The sequence below is a fragment of the Dipodomys merriami genome, unplaced genomic scaffold, assembly GCF_024711535.1.
Source record: "Dipodomys merriami isolate MVZ:Mamm:240054 unplaced genomic scaffold, mDipMer1.0.p SCAF_22, whole genome shotgun sequence".
Classification (NCBI taxonomy): Eukaryota; Metazoa; Chordata; class Mammalia; order Rodentia; family Heteromyidae; genus Dipodomys; species Dipodomys merriami.
In genome coordinates this window covers 11569053-11587636 of record NW_027203604.1, presented here as the reverse complement: position 1 = coordinate 11587636, position 18584 = coordinate 11569053, and positions in this window count along the sequence as shown.

Below are 18584 nucleotides of genomic sequence, written 5' to 3'. Positions count from 1 at the left end.
GTCCTAAAACAAAGTGGTAATAACCAGCCACTAAACGAGGTCATTATCCAGCTCACCCAGAAACTGTAGCAGAAAGCAGCCATCTGATAACAGATGCCTGGGATCTAAGATCCCATTTAGACGCATTAAAGCCAGCAGCAAGTGACCTCCAAGCAAGACGAGAAAGCCTTTGGGTTTAGGAGAACACAGAGTCCCGGGTGACACCTGGGACTCCAGGTGTATGGGCCGGAGGGGAATTTCAGTGACATGTTAGAGAGGCTAGAGAACCTGGGATCTGTAGAAATAGGGGTCCAGAAGGACAAGGCTCCAGAGAAGCCCTGGGACAAAAGGATGTAAAACCAGGAGTAAAGCAAGAGGTGGAGGTCTATGTTAGAGTTGGAGTTCATGGTTATTGAAAAACTGGATATAGGATGGTATGTTAGAAGTCATTATGCAGGGGCTGGGAAAGTGGCTCAGTGGTAGAGCGCTTGCCTTGCATGCATGAGGCCCTGGGTTTGATTCCTCAGCACCACATAAGCAAAAAGAAAAAAGTCGGAAGTGGCGCTGTGGCTCAAGTTGTAGAGCGCTAGCCTTGAGCTGAAGAGCTGAGGGACAGTGCCCAGGCCCAGAGTTCAGGCCCCACGACCGGACCCAAAAAGAGAAATTCATGAGAAGTCAGTATGTAGGAAAGTGAATACTTTTAAAACACATTGTAGCTGTGCATGAAGATAGCATGGGGAAACTCAATGTAAACTATTGATCAATAAGAGGTTAGGGAACCAGGGAAGAAAAAGCAATAGAGATGATTATTCTGAGGAAAAATATAATATGGGTGAAGTGGAAGAAAAACATCATAGAATTTATGAGATTACTTTTTGTCTGATGGAATCTTTATAATAAATGAATCATGAGGATAGTGCAATAGTACTATATATGTATATGTAACATATGGACATCTGAAGTAAACATGGTAAAAACCCTTGGAATAATGAATGCTTCTTAAAAATCAAAACTAAATGACAGGAAAAAAGAAAAGCTCAGATGTGGAGAGACCATCAGAAAGGGAAAGGCTGAAAAAAAAGGGTGAATTAGGAAGAATATGGCTAGTATAGTTTGTTTTCACATGTGAAAATAGATCAGTGAAATCTATTAAAATTGCTTTTTGTTTGTTTTTGTTTGTTATTGCTGGTATTGGGGTTTTAACTCAGGGCCTCATACTCTTGCTTAGCTTTTACACTGAAAGTTTGTGTTCTATCACATGAGCCACACCTGGTTAATTGGCGCTAAGAATTATTTGCACTTGGCCTGGGAAGGTGGCTCAGTGGTAGAGTGCTTGCCTTGCATGCTTGAGGCCCTGGGTTCGATTCCTCAGCACCACATAAGCAAAATGAAAAAAGCTGGAAGTGACGTTGTGGCTCAAGTGGTAGAGCGCTAGCCTTGAGCTGAAGAGCTGAGGGACAGCGTCCAGGCCCAGAGATCAGGCCCCATGACCGCCCCCTCCCCCCGCAAATAAAAAGAATTACTTGGACTTTTCTGCCTGGGCTGGGCTTCAAACCTAAATCCTCAGATCTCAGGATTACAGTCATGAGCCACAAGCACTTGACAGATTGTTTTATGAAGTGGGAGCAGGGTAGGGTAGAGTGGCAGAAGAGGAATAGTTGTGTGTGTGGAAATGTCATGATGCGACCTATTTTCTTGTACAACTAAAGTTAGTAATAAATCTGGAAAAAAATCAGTATATATCCAGTGTTACCATTTTCTACTCTGGGCACACACACTGGTCAGTCTCAGAATGCTCCACCCTTTGTCTTGACTTGTCGAAGGGGATGATACATTTGGTCCACTCAAGGTTTGGTGCATGGCTTCAGACAATGAATGTATCATGGTGCTATCTTGGTTGAGCTGGAGCTGTAGATCAGTCCCACCAACTTGTGGCTGTTGTCTGTTGGTTTGCCTCCAGTGTGGGCATTTAAAGCCAGTCCTGTCTGTCAACAATCCTATCATCCCCATTTCCACAAGACCTTACTCGCTTCCACCCTCCTCACCTCTGTCCTGAAACACAGTACCCTAAATTCATAAAAAAATGTTTGATCCAGACCTTTTCAGTGAGGATGAAAAAGAAATAAATAAATAAAAGCTTAATCCCTCCCTTCAGAGAGATTATCTGTTCTGCTCTATATTCTGTCTGTTCTAAAAATGGTCACTTCTATTTATAAATACGGAGTAAGATGAATCTCTGGTAATTCAGGAGGATCTTTGAAGGCCATTTTATTAGTAGGTTAAGATTCTGAGGCCAGATAAAGAAAGACAGACAGACAGACAGAAAGAAAGAAAGAAAGAAAGAAAGAAAGAAAGAAAGAAAGAAAGAAAGAAAGAAAGAAAGAAAGAAAGAAAGAAAGAAGAGATTTTTAGATCCTGTGAAAACATCATCTCTCTGGCTGTGTATCATTGTAATGAGAGTGTCCTGTGGGCACTGATGCCACACTGATATGTAACCACAAATAATTCCAGGGCCCCCCAAGGAGCTGGGATGCTGTATTATATCTATCTCTAGCTAGAAGACCTGGCTCCGTGTATGTTACTATATATGTTACAAAAGAAGGCCAGTCTAGAAAGAAGTGGCCAAGGATGGCTAACGGGAAAAGGATGATGGAAAAGATAGTGTTGTCAGACACCTCAACTAAGAAGGTGAAGAAAGCCGACAGAAACTGATCAGGAGCAGTTCCCTAGACAAGCCACAGAACAAACTAGAGAGAGGGAGAAAACAAGCCAGGAGCTTATTCTGATTTCATAATCCACAGATGTACTATTAGAAGCAATGGCTGAGCCTCTGGCTCCCAGGACCCAGGTTCTCAGAGGAGTGAGGTTCTGACTGGGAGCTGGATGCTCCATGTGTTACTCAGTCATCACATGGCTAGGCCAATGGGTAAGGCTGATGTAATCTTCCATTTCAAGGTTTGTGAAAGAGCCAGATTCTCCTCCTTCCCAACATGGCTTTATATTTGCTGTGCCGAGCTCTCATTTTTTTTATTTTTGGTGGGGAGTGGGGGGAGTGTGGGGGTGCAGAGAAGGTGTAATCTTAGAGCCTGACTTTCCTTTCCAGGTTGGCTTGAACTGTGATCCTCAGATCTCAGTTTCCTAAGTAGCTAAGATTACAGGTATGAGCCACCAACACTCAACAAAGTTCTTGTTTCTTGATGATTTCCCCTTACCTGCTCTTAACTTCTACTCTTGTGTGGCCTGTGGGCCCTGCTATGTGCAGATTGGATTCCACCAGGATCCACACAACCAAAACATGGCTAAGGTAAGCTCAAGAAGGACCAAAAATATTAGTGCTAGCTCAAACCATAACATCACAGAGTTTAATGTGCAGGATTGGAGTCAATGCAGATTTTATTCCTATGTCGATTAGAAAACTTGGGGGAGAAAGCAATGCTGAATTCTGTCTACTCATCTAAGAAGCACCCTGTAAGGGTTCCAACATATTTCATTCTCTTATTCAGGACAGGGCAGGTGTGAGATCTTGCTTATGGGACCGAAGAGGGAAATGGAACCTTCAGTATGATTTCTCCAGCATGGAATCTACATTCCCCAAATTCCTTCAGAATTCAAAAAGTGGCTGCCATGGATCCTACCATGGGTCCACATGCAGACATCAGAAAGGAAGAGGCGTAGGCAAGGTCTATGGATAATGAATGTCCTTGAAGGGCCTGGCCTGTAAGGCAAGACTTGGTCCCCAGAGGGATGCCACTATGAAGTGCAGAACATTTTTTGGATCCCAAGTAGACTATCTAAGGGATTATGGGACCCTGCTCTCTCTTTTTCTTCCTTGACTTTATGGACATTAGGGAGTTTGGTCCATCATACACTTGTAACTATGGCTATCCATTTCCCAATCAAAGGACTAAGAGAAATTCATGCCCTGACACTAGGGTCTGTAAAACCATAGCTAGAATAAAAAGCTTTTCATTGTCTCGGGTATTTTGTTACAGCGATGAAAACCCGGGGCTATGAAGGCTACATACAGGCGACCATCTCTGACTCCCTGGTGCGCGTGCGCACACACACACACACACACATGCAGTGTGGGCACTAAGAAAGACAGCAGGTCTTTATATAGGTCGTTGTATTATTATTACATGAATAAATATAACACAACACCACTATAAACAGTGACAGCACTCACATCCTGCATTTCTAATTTATCCACAGGGGATGCTCTCCAAGACCCTCAGCAGGTGCCTGAGCCCATAGACCTTATCAAGCCTGTAGATCTTGACAATCTCAGCATAGGCTGAGATTGAGATCTTAGGCCATGTCACGTAGATGAAGCACTTTATGGTTTCTCCCTGGCAGCTACAAAGCATCCATGTAACTCTTGTGCTTTAGGACCACTATGAAATAAAATAGGGTCCCTTGCATACCAGCTCATCCTTTGTGGAACGTGAGGTGGAAAATGAAGGAACTTGCTCAGCTTACACCAATGAGCCAACGCCTCAAGCAGCTGCACCCAGCATGGCACCCCTGGGCCACTGTAAGGAGATCACTCTCCAAAGATGTCCTAGGCCGTAGCATCTGCCAAATTCTGTGATACCAATTTGTGAAGCTTCTTACATGGCATCATGGGGCCAGGACAATTATGTATAGTATCCCTACATAGTATTTTATTCTTTTACTTTATTTTTTATTGCCTTACACTAGTTACATAGGGAGGAGAATCCATTATTACATCTCCATACATGCTAAAGTGTATTCTCATCAATTTTACCCCCTCTTTCACACCCTGCACCCTTCCTTCTAAGAAATGCTATGTCCAACAGGTTCCTTTTATCATCATCATCATTATCATCATCATCTTTAAGTAGTTGTACAAAGGAGTTGCCACTTCACAATTTAATATATTTTACAATATTTTTTAATCAATGCCAGTCTTTTTAACATTCTTTTTGTTGTTGTTGTCGGTCATGGGTCTTGTACTCTGGGCCTGGGCACTGTCCCTCAGCTCTTCAGCTCAAGGTTAATGCTCTACCACTCGAGCCACAGCACCACTTCTGATTTTCTGGTGGTTTACTGGAGATAAGAGTCTCATGGACTTTCCTGCCCCGGCTTGGCTTTGAACCACGATCCTCAGATCTCAGCCTCCTGAGTAGCTAGGATTATAGGTGTGAGCAACTGGCACCCGGCCTTTTCAACATTCTTATCCATCTCTCCCATACCCATACTTTCCTTCACTTTATTGTATTCTCATAGTTGAGAATGGTCTGTTTTGACAATATTCAATCTTCTATAAAGAAGAGGATAACTTCTTCCTGACACAATCTTCATCCTCTAGTCCCCATTCACCCACAATCTCTCTCCTCCCCTTATGGATTCTCAGCTCTGCTGAGTTTCTCTTTGATGTTCTTGTATATACTTAAGACGAGTTACAGTTATTCATCCTCTTTCTTTTTCCCATTCTCCCTTCTTCTGACTAATCTCTTAGCTTGATTTATGCTTTATGTAATTATGCATATGGACTTTTTTACTTATATACAGGTCTATGAGTATTAATGTCTTTTATACCAGGCTTCCACAGATAAGTGATGCAAATAAAAACACACAACATTTTGTTTTAGGAGCTTGGCTTGTCTCTCTAGTAGGATATACTTAACTTGTATCTATACATGATGTACCCCCAGCCCCTGCCTTTTTGTGCTGATACTAGCACTGTGAATTTAGGGCCTTGTTTTCTTACTTGACTACTTTGTTCAAGGCTGTCACCTCACCACTTGAACCACAGCTCCATTTCTTGCTTTTTGCTGGTAAATTGGCGATAAGAGTATCATGGACTTTTCTGCTCTGGCTGGCTTGGAATCATGATTCTCAGAACTCAATCGCCTGAGCAGATGGGATTATAGGCATGACTCAGTGCTGGGCTATACATGATATTTTTACAGTACCATACACACATATATACATATATATATAAGATATAGATATAGACAGACAGATAGACAGATAGATATTATAGATGTGTAATGTGGAAAAATTATTGGAGCCTGCTAAGATTTTTGTTTTTTTTGTCGGTCGTGGGGCTTGAACTCTGGGTATGAGCGCTGTCCCTCAGCTCTTCAGCTCAAGGTGAGTGCTCTACCACTTGAGCTACAGCGCCACTTCTGGTTTTCTGGTGGTTTATTAGAGATAAGAGTCTCACGGACTTTCCTGCCCGGGCTGGCTTTGAACCACGATCCTCAGATCTCAGCCTCCTGAGTAGCTAGGACTACAGGCATGAGCCACTGGCACCCAGTAGCCTTCTAAGTTTTTTTTTTTTTAATTGTAAAAATAGTGTACAGAGGGGTTACAATTACGTGGGCAAGATAATGAGTACATTTCTTATCAAGCATTGTAGCCTCCTCCTTTGTTTCCCCTTCCCATCCCTTCCCATCCTCCCCACCCCCCAACCCCCCTCCCAATCCTCCCCGCTACCCCCTCTCCCCCCCCCCCCCGCACCAAAGTTGTAAAGTTCATTTTTCAACATCTCATTGTTGCAATGGACTCACCTGTATCCCTATTTAAATGATTTGTTTTTCCCCTTCCCCTGCACAAATTATACCAACATCAAATACAGTGAAAGCAGGGGTTATACTGTGGGGAAGGGACATACAAAGTAACAAAGAAATAATCTTATAAATGTGTTAGAAACAATCGCATGAAAGAAAAAAAAAACATTTGAATACATATCTTAGGGTTCATTTCCCTAACATCACCTTATCTGACCTTTTCTGTTTGACTCAGACATATACTAGATATTGCAAATAAGGGAAACCATGGAACCTATGTTTCTTTGGGCCTGGCTTACTTCACTTAATATAATTTTTTCCAAGTCTTTCCATTTCCTAACAAATGGGGCAATGTCATTCTTTCTGATGGAGGCATAGAATTCCATTGTGTATATATACCACATTTTCTTGATCCATTCATCTACTGAGGGGCATCTGGGTTGGTTCCATATCTTAGCTATAGTAAACAGTGCTGCAATAAACATAGTTGTGCTGGTAGCTTTAGTGTGGTCTTGTTTGTAAACATTTTGGTAAATGTCCAAAAGTGGGATTGCTGGGTCATAGGGGAGCTCTATGTGGAGTCTTTTGAGGAACCTCCATACTACTTTCCAAAGTGGTTGAACAAGTTTATACTCCCAACAACAATGCAGTAAGGTTCCCTTCTGTCCACATCCCCTCCAGCATCTGTTGTTTTTAGAGTTCTTGATTTTAGCCATTCTAACTGGAGTGAGGTGGTATCTCAGTGTTGTTATGATTTGCATTTCTTTTATGGCTAGGGAGGTTGAGCATTTCTTCATGTGTCTATTTTTCTGTTTTTTGTTTTGTTTTTGTTTGTTTGTTTTTTTGGTCATAGGGCTTGAACTCTGGGCCTGGACACTGTCCCTTAGCTTTTCAACTCAAGGCTAGCGCTCTACCACTTGAGCCACAGCACCACTTCCGGCTTTTTCTGCTTATGTGGTGCTGAGGAAGCGAACCCAGGGCCTCATGCATGCAAAGCAAGCACTCTACCACTGAGCCACCTTCTCAGCCCCCCTGCTAAGTTTTTTGAGTATTTTATGCTTTTGCTTTAACGTGGCTTATTTAATTGTAAGTTTCCTACATTTAATCCTGAACAATTGCCAGGTTTAACAACCAGTTTGTAAAATCCCTGGCAACATAATAATTGGCTCTTATGACCTAGTCCAAGCTGACTCCCACCTCCAGGCCCCAGCCACCACCACACAAACAACTTAAAGCTGTTCATCACTGTACTCCTAACAGAGGCTGAGCTTGGCCTTTGTCAGCTGACTGGGACTTGGCCTCTCTCCAAGCTGACAGGAGGACAAACATCAATGCACAAAGTTATAGCACTCATGATCCTGGGATCAACATGCATAAAATAGAATCTGCCTACAGCAGTTCTGAGAACAGAGCTGGGGTCATGGTTGACCTTGCCTCCTCTCTATACTAGGACCTAAAGTGACTCCCAAAGGTAAAAATACCTGCTTAGGAAGGATAGGACCCCTTTGAGGGCATCTGAACTTGCCAAGTTCTCTCATGATTATTTGTATTCTTTTTTTTTTTTCTATTTTTTTTTATTGTAAAGATACTATACAGAGGGTTACAGTTACATGAGTGAGGTAATGAGTACACTTCCACTTCCTCTTGAACATTGTTACCCCCTCCATTGTTTTCCCCCTACCATCCCCTCCCTCCCTCCCTTCCCCAAGGTTCTTTTTTTTTTTTTTTTTGATTGTGATTAAGTGATTACTTAATTTCCGGAAATTCACAGTATTGTGGAATAATGATGCTCATTTAAAGTCACAAGTTCATTCTAACTTTCCTGGAGCAAATTGTCTATCACAGTCTGTAATATATAACGGTGCTCATATGTTATATACCATATATGTGATCAGCAGCATGGGGATATTTAGTAGTGGTTCAACCAGATGAGTGGGAGTTCTTTGTTTCTTAAGTCCTGTTAGTTTTGTCATATCACCTAACATTTTGGATTCATCATCCACTTATCAGGGAGACCATGTACTGTTTGTCTCTTCGTTCTTGGCTTACCTCGCTCAACATGATTCCTTCTAGCTCCATCCATTTCCCTGCAAATGCCATTATTTTGTCATTTCTAATGGCTGCATAATATTCCATTGTGTATAGATACCACAATTTTTGGATCCATTCATCTGTGGTGGGGCATCTAGGTTGTTTCCATATCCTAGCTATTGCGAACAGTGCTGCAATAAACATGGAGGTGCACGTGTCCTTGTATATTGGTTCCTGTTGTTCAGGGTAGATGCCTAGAAGTGGTATGACTGGGTCGTAAGGGAGGTCAATCTTTAGCTTTCTAAGGACCCTCCAGACTGCTTTCCAAAGTGGTTGTATGAGTGTACATTCCCACCAGCAGTGTAATAGCGTTCCTCATTCTCCACATCCCCTCCAGCATTTGTCGTTGGCTGATTTGTGGATGTGGGACATTCTGACTGGGGTAAGGTGGTATCTCAGGGTTGTCTTTATTTGCATTTCCTTCACCACCAGGGATGATGAACATTTCCTCATGTGTTTCTTTGCCATTTTTATTTCTTCATTTGAGAAGTCCCTCTTTAGTTCCCTTGCCCATTTAGTAATTGGTTTGTTGGGTTTGGGAGGGATTAGTTTCTTGAGTTCCCTGTATATACAGGATGTTAACTCCTTGTCTGATATATTGCTGGTAAATATTTTTTCCCAATTAGTTGGTTGTCTTTCTAGCTTGGTTGCGATAGCTTTATCTGTGCAGAAGCTTTTTATTTTAAGGTAGTCCCATTTGTCGAGTCTCTCTCCAATTTGTTGTGACCCTGGGACTCTGTTCAGGAAGTTCCTTCCTGTGCCTATTAGTTCAAGTGTCTCTCCTACTCTGTCCTGCAGTAGTTTCAGAGATTCAGGTTTAATGTTAAGGTCTTTAATCCATTTTGAGTTGATGTTGGTGCATGGTGATAGGCTGGGGTCCACTTTTAGTTTTCTGCATGTGGCTGCCCAGTTTTCCCAGCACCAGCGGTTGAAGAGGCTGTGTTTCTTCCATTGTATGTCTTTGGCTCCTTTGTCGAATATCAGCTGGCTGTAGGCCTGTGGGTTTATTTCTGGATCTTCTATTCTGTTCCATTGGTCTTCGGGTCTGTTTTTGTGCCAGTACCATGCTGTCTTTGTTATTATAGCTCTGTAGTAGAGTTTGAAGTTCGGCATGGATAGCCCTCCCATATTGTCTTTATCCCCTAGAATTGTTTTGGCTATTCTAGGTCTTTTGTTGTTCCATATGAATTTTTGGACTGTTTTCTGTATTTCAGTGATGTACGTCATTGGGATTTTAATAGGAATTGCGTTGAATTTGTATATTAGTTTTGGAAGTATTACCATCTTTACTATATTAAGTCGGCCTATCCAGGAGCATGGGAGGTCTTTCCATTTCCTAGTGTCTTCTGCAATTTCTTTCTTTAACTTTTTATAGTTCTCATTAAATAGTTCTTTTACATCTTTGGTTAGGTTAATTCCTAAATATTTTATTTTTCGGGAGGTTATTGTGAATGGGGTTGCTCCCTTTATTTCCCTCTCTTCCTGTACATTATCAGTGTATAGGAAGGCAACTGATTTTTGTGGGTTTATTTTGTATCCTGCTATTTTGCCGAAGTGATTTATGATTTCTAAGAGTTTGGGGATGGAGTTTTTGGGATCGTGGAGGTATAGTATCATGTCGTCTGCAAAAAGGGATAGTTTAACTTCTTCTTTCCCTATGCGGATCCCTTTAATGTCTTTTTCTTGCCTTATTGCCCTGGCTAAGGGTTCTAGGACTATATTGAAGAGGAGTGGAGACAGTGGGCATCCTTGCCTTGTTCCTGATTTTAGGAGAATTGGTTGCAGCTTTTCCCCATTAAGTATAATATTGGCTATTGGTCTGTCATAAATGGCTTTTATTGTTTTTAGAAATGTTCCTTCTATTCCTATTTTCTCCAGAGCTTTTAGCATGAATGAATGTTGAATTTTGTCAAAGGCCTTTTCTGCATCTGTAGCGATAATCATGTGATTCTTGACCTTGGCTCTGTTGATATGTTGGATTACATTTATTGACTTACGTATGTTAAACCATCCCTGTGTCTCTGGGATGAAGCCTACCTGGTCATAATGAATTATTTTTTTTATGTGTTTCTGGATTCTGTTAGCTAGAATCTTGTTAAGGATCTTTGCATCTGTGTTCATCAAGGAGATTGGCCTGTAATTCTCCTTTTTGGTTGGGTCTTTGCCTGGTTTGGGGATGAGTGTGATATTGGCTTCGTAGAATGAGTTTGGGATAGCTCCTTCCTTCTCTGTTTCTCTGAAGAGCTTGAGGAGTATGGGTATTAGTTCTTGTTTAAAGGTCTTATAGAATTCTGCTGTGAATCCATCTGGTCCTGGGCTTTTTTTTGTTGGAAGACTTTTGATAGCTTCCTGTATCTCATTATAGGATATTGGCTTATTTAATTGGTTAACTTCTTCTTTGCTCAGTTTGGGCAACTTGTATTTCTCTAAAAATGCATCCATTTCTGCCCGATTTTCTTCCTTTAGAGAGTATAGCTTTTGAAAGTAGTCTGTTAGAATTGTTTGGATATCTTGGGTACGTGTGGTGATGTTTCCCGTGGCATCCCTAATCCTATTAATATGGGTTTCCTCTCTTCTTTTTTTAATTAATCTAGCCAATGGGCCATCAATTTTGTTTATTTTTTCAAAGAACCAGCTTTTTGTTTGGTTTATTTTGGTTATGGTTTTCTGATTTTCTAATTGGTTAATCTCTGCTTTTAATTTGGTTATCTGGCTTCTTCTAGTAGCTTTAGGTCCCATTTTTTCCTGTTTTTCTAGCTGTTTTAATTGCAACATGAGATTATTTACTTGGTCTGTCTCCATTCTCTTGATGTGGGCACTGAGGGCAATAAATTTGCCCCTCAGGACTGCTTTTGCTGTGTCCCACAAGTTTCTTTGTGAGGTGTTTTCATTTTCATTGAATTGTAGGAAATGCTTTATTTCTTCTCTGATCTCTTCTGTTATCCAGGCATTGTTAAGGAGTGTGCTGTTCAATTTCCATGTATTGGAGAAATTTCTGCGGTATGCTTTGTTATTGAGAGCTAGCTTGATTCCACTGTGGTCAGATAGGATACAGGGGATTATGTCGATCCCTTTGTATTTGCTTAAGTTCCTTGCATGAACTATGATATGGTCTATTTTGGAGAAAGTTCCGTGAGCTGCTGAGAAGAATGTGTACTGTGTTGTTTTAGGGTGAAATACTCGGTAGATGTCAGTTAATTCCGCTTGAAGTATGGCCTCTCTTAATTCGGTAGCTTCTTTGCCAATCCTCTGGTTGGTAGACCTGTCCTTTGGTGAGAGTGGTGTGTTAAAGTCTCCTAGTATTATCGTATTGGGATCTATTTTATTCTGTAAGTTTGAGAGCATTTGTTTGACATATCTGGGTGCACCAATATTTGGGGCATATAAGTTGATGATGGTTATATCCTCCTCTTGGATTGTTCCCTTTATTAATATGTAGTGTCCGTCCTTGTCTTTCTGTACTGATTTTAATGAAAAGTTTATTTTGTCAGATATCAGGATAGCTACACCTGCTTTCTTACTGGGGGCGTTTGATTGGTAGATCCTTTTCCACCCCTTCACTCTGAGTTTGTTTGTATGTTTGGCTGAGAGGTGGGTCTCCTGAAGGCAACAGATGGATGGGTCTTGTTTTCTTATCCAGTTCTCAGTTCGTTTTCTTTTAATTGGCGAATTCAGCCCATTTATATTAAGAGAAAGTATAGAGAGATGCATTGTTGTCCCTGCCATTCTGTTTTCCTAAGTTTTTCTTTTTTCCTTTCCTCCTGTGCTTGCTCAGTTAGACTTTGAGTAACGCCTGTTTGGGGCAGGCCCCAGTTCCTGGCTGCTTTCTTCAGGTTGTGTCCCCCCTCTTAGAATTCTTTGTAATGCTGGCTTAATGTTTATGTATTCATTTAGTTTTTCTTTGCTATTAAAAGTTTTCAGTTCTCCATCAAATGTGAATGCTAGCTTTGCCGGGTAGATCAGTCTGGGTTGGCAGTTATTGGCTCTCAGGGCTCGTATGGTGCTTTCCCAGGCTTTTCTTGCATTCATTGTTTGTGTGGAGAGATCTGCAGTAATTCTTATTTTTTTCCCATTGTAGTATAGCTCCTTCTTCATTTTTGCTGCATGCAGGATTGTTTCCTTATTATTCAGATCTATCATTTTTACTATAATGTGTCTAGAAGTGTTTCTCCTGGGGTCTTGCTTGTTGGGTGTTCGATAAGCTTTTGTGATGTAGTTAAGATGGTCGTTTTTGAGGTGGGGAAAATTTTCATTGATTATCTTGTTAAATAGGTGTTGCATTCCCTTGCTCTGGAATTCCTCACCTTCGTCCACTCCAATTATGCGAAGGTTAAATTTTTTAGCATTATCTGCTTGCTCTTGAATATCCCTTTGGTTTAATTTGAGTGTTTTTTCCATATCTGTCACTTTTTGGTCCAGTTGGTGTATTCTGTCTTCTGTATCTGACACCCTACCTTCCATTTCATTCACTCTGTTGACAGTGGCTTCTATTGTGGTTTGCATGGAGGAAATGGATCCCTTTATGGATTCAATGTTGGTTCTCAGAGTACTGATCTCGCCTCTCAATGAGGTATGCATTACCTCTAATTTGGCATTTATCTCACTTCTTACTGAGGTTTGTGCAGCTTCTATTTTTGCATGCATCTCTTGTTTGATACCCTGTATCTCTTTGGATAGTTCATCCTTGTGCTCTTTCAATTTCTGATCAATTTCTCATTTTATTTCTTGAGTCATTGCCTCCAGCAACCCTTGGAAGTAGCCTTTGTCTTCCATTCCTGCTTTGCTCCCACTGGGGCTCTCCCCTGTGTGGCTGCTGGCTTTTGAGGTGGGCTTGTTGTCCTGGGTGGTAGTAAACCTTGTGATTTTTCTCTGTGATTTTCGCATGGAGGTTCAGGAGACTGCTCTTCAATTTTGTTTTGGTGTGTCTGTCTTTGCTTGGTTGCTGATTCTGTATTGGTAGAGAGAGTCTGTGCCTGATCTGGGTTCTGTTGGGAGCCTATTTCCAGCTGCTATTCTGACTTAGGATTCTCAGCTCTCTGCTGTAGATTGCTGGCAGTTCCCGCCTTTGGAAGGGTTGAGCAGCCTAGACTGCTTGTGTTTGCTCCTACGGGTGCTCTTGTGAAGAACAGATGCTCTGGATGCACTCTCCCAAATGCTGGAGTCTGCTATGGGCTCCTGATGTGTTTTTGTTTATTTGTTTTGGGCTGGTTGTGGGCTTGAACTCTAGGTTTGGGTGCTGTCCCTCAGCTTTTCAGCTCAAGGCTGGCACCCTACCGTTTGAGCCACAGCACCACTTCTGACCCTTTTTGCTTTTGTGATGCTGAGGAATCAGATCCAGGGCCTCATACATCCAAGACTATCACTCTATTGCTGAGCCGCCTTAACAGTCTGAGCTCCTGCTTACTATCAGGTGCTGGCAGCCTGTGTTGCCCAATTCTCAGTCTAGGGTATATGGTTGGAGTTTTGGTGGGGTTTGGGCTTCTCTTGTCCTGGGCCTCCAGGTCTTTTGTTGTCACAGGCGTGCTTCCCGGGGGAGTGTTGTTTCCTGGTTTTCTCCCCTCTGTTGAGGCGTATGCTCAGCTTTTTACTTCAATTGGGAGGAGTTGGTTGTGTTGTTCAGGCGCCGGATCCCCGGGCCTGGTTCCGGCCCCAGCCTGGAGCGCGCTTGTTAGGCCTGTGCTGATGTGTATACCACCTAGGTTATGCAGCCTGGAGCGCACTCGTTAGGCCTGTGCTGATGTGTATACCACCTAGGTTATACAGCCTGGGGGACACAGTTCGAATTTCTTCTACTGTTGGTAGTCTTGACCCAGGGGCGCTGTTCCTGGCTTGGGCATTTAAGCTCCCTTCCAGGGGTGCTCTTGCTCTAGCCTGGCCAGCTGAGTGTGCTCCACGGGCTGGTGGAGCTCTCAAACAGTTCCCAGTTTTAGTGGGTCCTGTGGTCCGGGTGCTGGGGTAGGGAGTCTAGGTCAGGGTCTGGGGATTCCCTCCAGCTCTGGTCTCCCTTGAGGGATACACTTCCCCTGTGGGGTACTCACCCTGGAGCTGGTTGTTTCTGTGTGGTGTAGGTCGTCAGTTGTTGTTGCAATCCGGGCTGGGTTGGGCGGTGGTGGCTCTGTGTGATTCTTTTCTGTCTCTGCCTCTGTCGAAGCTGTCGGGTCAAGAGTGTCCACGCTCAGGCAGCTTCTTCTCGGTACCTCTGGGGCCCGAGTGACCCCGCCGGGTCGTTGCGATCGTGATCGGGCGGGCGGGTGGTTTGCAGACAGGACCCTTTGTCGCACTGCTGGAGCCGAGCGGCTTTGGCGGGATGGAACCTCTCTGCTCGGGTGGAGAGTGCTGGATCGTTGCGATCGCGATCAGGCGGGCCGGGTGGTCTGCTGGCAGGTCCTTTTGTCACTGCTGATGCCGAGCGGCTTTGGCGGGATGGAGCCTCTCTGCTCGGGTGGAGAGTGAGGGGTGGGGGTGGGATCCTCGTGGAGACTCCCGGCTGGTAGGTTTCTCTGTTCCTGGCGATCTGCTGTTCTGCAAACCAGTACCTGATGTTCTGAAAGCGGCCCCCTGTGTCTCTGCTGTGTCTCTGGGGCTCCCCCAGCCCCCGCCGGGGCAGGCTGGCCGGCGGCTTGGCGCACTGCCGCACGGCCAGTAAAGGTTGGGGGAGGGGTCTTCGCTTTTCTCTGTTTTGAAATTCTTCTTTTTCTCTCTTTCTTTTTTTGTTATTCTCCGCCTCTGGTTTTTCTCTGAGTGTTCGTCTTTTTGTTGTTGTAGGTCTCTTGGGGAGATTAAGCGTAGGAACTCGAACTCTCTTTTTGGTTGGAGAGAGCTGTGGCGTTTCCCTACTGCCCCGTCGCCATCTTGGTCCCCCCCCCCCCCCGATTATTTGTATTCTTAAGAAACCTGCAAATGTTGCAATAACATTCTTTCTAATGGATGAGTAAAATTCAGTTGTGACTATACACATCTACTTGATCCATTAGTTCATTGAGAGGCATCTGAGCTGATTCTATACGTTGGCTACAGTGAATAGTCCTGCAATGAACATGTTTATACTGGTGGTTTAATTGGAAACTGGTTTGTGATAAATTTATCCTAAACCTGATTTTGGATAAATGCCCAGGATTGGAATTGATGGATCACATGTTTAATTTTCTGTTTAATTTTTTGAGGAACCTCCATACTGCTTTTCAGAGTGGTCAAAGTAGTTTGTATCATTTGTAAAGAAATGGAAAGACAGAAAAAATTATGTTAAGTAAGTAAGTCAGGCCCAGAGAAACAAAGGCTGCATGTTTTCCCTCATATGTGGAAGCTACAATTAGCTTACAAACTAATAAGTAAATACATTAGGTAGCATGTAAATGTATACAAATGTATTAACTGAAATATGGTAGATTCAAGGGAGATCTCAAATAGTATAATTTCTTAGAAGGGCAAACTCAAAGTTCAACAAAATGAACACCAGCACACAGGCACTTGTAAGAGAGGAGATGGAGTCATGAGGAAAGAGGCAGACAAATTAAGAAAGAGAAGTGGGAGAGGAGGAGAAAATGCAATCAAGGCTTCAATGTATATCTTACGAAATTAAGAGAAGCGAGGAAGGGGAAGGCTGGGGTTGAGAGGGGTGACATTCATCAATAAGCATTGCATATATATTCATGTATTGCTCTGTAAAATGGCAACTCCTTTGTACAACTACTTAAGAATAATAACCTATTTTTTTTAAAGAAAGAAACTTACAGGTAGAAGAGATCTCACTTACAGTAGAGCTAACAGTAAATACTCAAATCCTGGAAGAGTCCCAAAGTGAGATTAGTGGCAGGAGAAGCCATGTTTATTAATCATTCAGATGCTTTATTTATAATCACATATCCTAAAGAAAAAAATAAAGGGAAAAGAAAATAGAAGGGTAGGAAAGAGAAGGGAGAAAGAAAGAAAGAGAGAGACAGAAAGGAAGGAAGGAAAGAAGGAAGAGATGGAGGGAAGGAAGGAGGAAAGAAGGAAGGAAAAAGAAAGAGAAGAAAGAAAGGAAGAAAAGAAGGGAAGGAGGGATGGGAGAAAGGAGGGAGGAAAGCAAGAAAAAGAATAGAAGAAAGAGAAAGAAAGGAAGAAAGAAAGAAGGAAGGAAGGAGGGAAGGAAAGAAAGAAAGGAAGGATGGAGGGAAAGAAAGAGAAAGGAGAAAAATAGCAAAGAAACTGAGATAGAGAGAAGTCATAGCTGGGTGCTGGTGGCTCACACCTGTAATCCTAACTACTCAGGAGGCTAAGATTTGTGGATTGCAGTGCAAAGCCAGCCCAAGCAGGAAAGTCTGTGAGACTTATCTCCAATTAACTACCAGAAAACTGGAAATAATGCTGTGGCTTAAAGTGATAGAGTGCTAGCCTTAAGTGAAAAAACCCAGGGACTGTGCCTAGGCCCTGAGTTCAAGCCCCATGACCAATGAAAGAGACAGAGAGAGAGAGACAGAGAGACACAGAGAGAGAGAGAGACAGAGAGACAGAGAGACAGAGGAGTCATAGCCCAAACAAATCAGTACCAGGAGCTGGCATACGAGGCCTAGGTGAAGAAAATGTATATTTTCCTATAATTATAAATTAGGTGATTTATCTAATATGCTAATGCTTGCATAAATATTTTAAACTCACAAAAGAAAAACATAATGAACACACATATAGAATATTGTGAAATTATGCATGGAAAGTGCCCTGACATCCTGACAAAGACTTGCTTTGGGGAAGTGACATTAGAGGACAGAGGAACCCTAAGGGTTTTGGCAAGGTGAGATGTTTCTGCAATGTTTTATTTCTATTATAATAAAGAGTCTGCCAGGATGGCCAGTGGCACAGATCTGGCTGTGATTCAGATTTTCTGAACAACTTCTTGGAAGTATATCAGGCAAGAATATGCTGCTTCCTTCAAGGGTACAATTGAAAAGCTGTGATTTATGTGCACACCTATAAAACCATCTCCACAATCAAGATTTTAAAAAGTGTCCATCATCCCCAAGTCTCCTCACACTCTTTTGTGCCTCTCCCTCCTTCAACTCTCCTCCCCACCCAAGTCAACTCTAACGTGCTTTTAGACACTGGGATTGAACTTGAATGAAATCATGAAGAATAGGGGAGGGGCTATTGGCTGGCCTTTTTCTAACTAAACTAGCTCTTGCATTTTCTTCTTCCATTTGGTGCCTTTTTGCTCCTAGAAATGCTTCAGCTCCTTGTCTAATGAGACATGTATTTTGGGCTGGTCTGACTTAAAACAAAATAGCCAGTCTGGAGGACTTTGAACATTTTGACAGTTTCAACTTTCAAAGTGGTCATGACGATTAAACATAAACTCTGAATATAACCAAAGTTAGATGCTCAAGAGATGCTTGTGGGTAGAGTCAGCAACTTGGAATGTTTCAACATCAAGAGTAAAGCTGGGAAAAGGAGCATAACACAGAAAAAAACTCTCTGGGTCAAAATTGGTGATTAGCTCATCTATGGGAAATGTGCTTTCTCATGGTTATCTTGGCTCTCTCTCTTCATCTCAGGAGTCAGAAGTGGTAGAAGGATCAGCAGACAACCACCACAGGAGAAATGTTACCTTCCACCTGTTCCTGATGCTCATGAGAAATGCCACCTGTTCAATGGCACTGATAACACTTTAGTGTGCTCTTGACAGATATAGTCAGGAATGTAGACCCTTAGGGCCCAGAAGGCTTCGGATTCACATCCAGTATTTCAGCTGGGAAGTTCTGATACATCTTGGGTAGCTCTCAGGGGCTGTGAGCTAGAATCATCCGGAAGCTTTCTAACTCATTTATGTACCACCCAGAACTAAGGCATTCGAAGGCAAGCTCCACAGAGCTTTGTACCCATACATGGTCTCTTATAATGCAGCCTCTTCTCTGCCTAGGGAGAAGAGTCTGCAGGGCAAGCACTTGGAGAAAACCAGACTGGAGTGTGCTCTTTCTGCCCAAGTTCCTGAGGTCAGCCCGA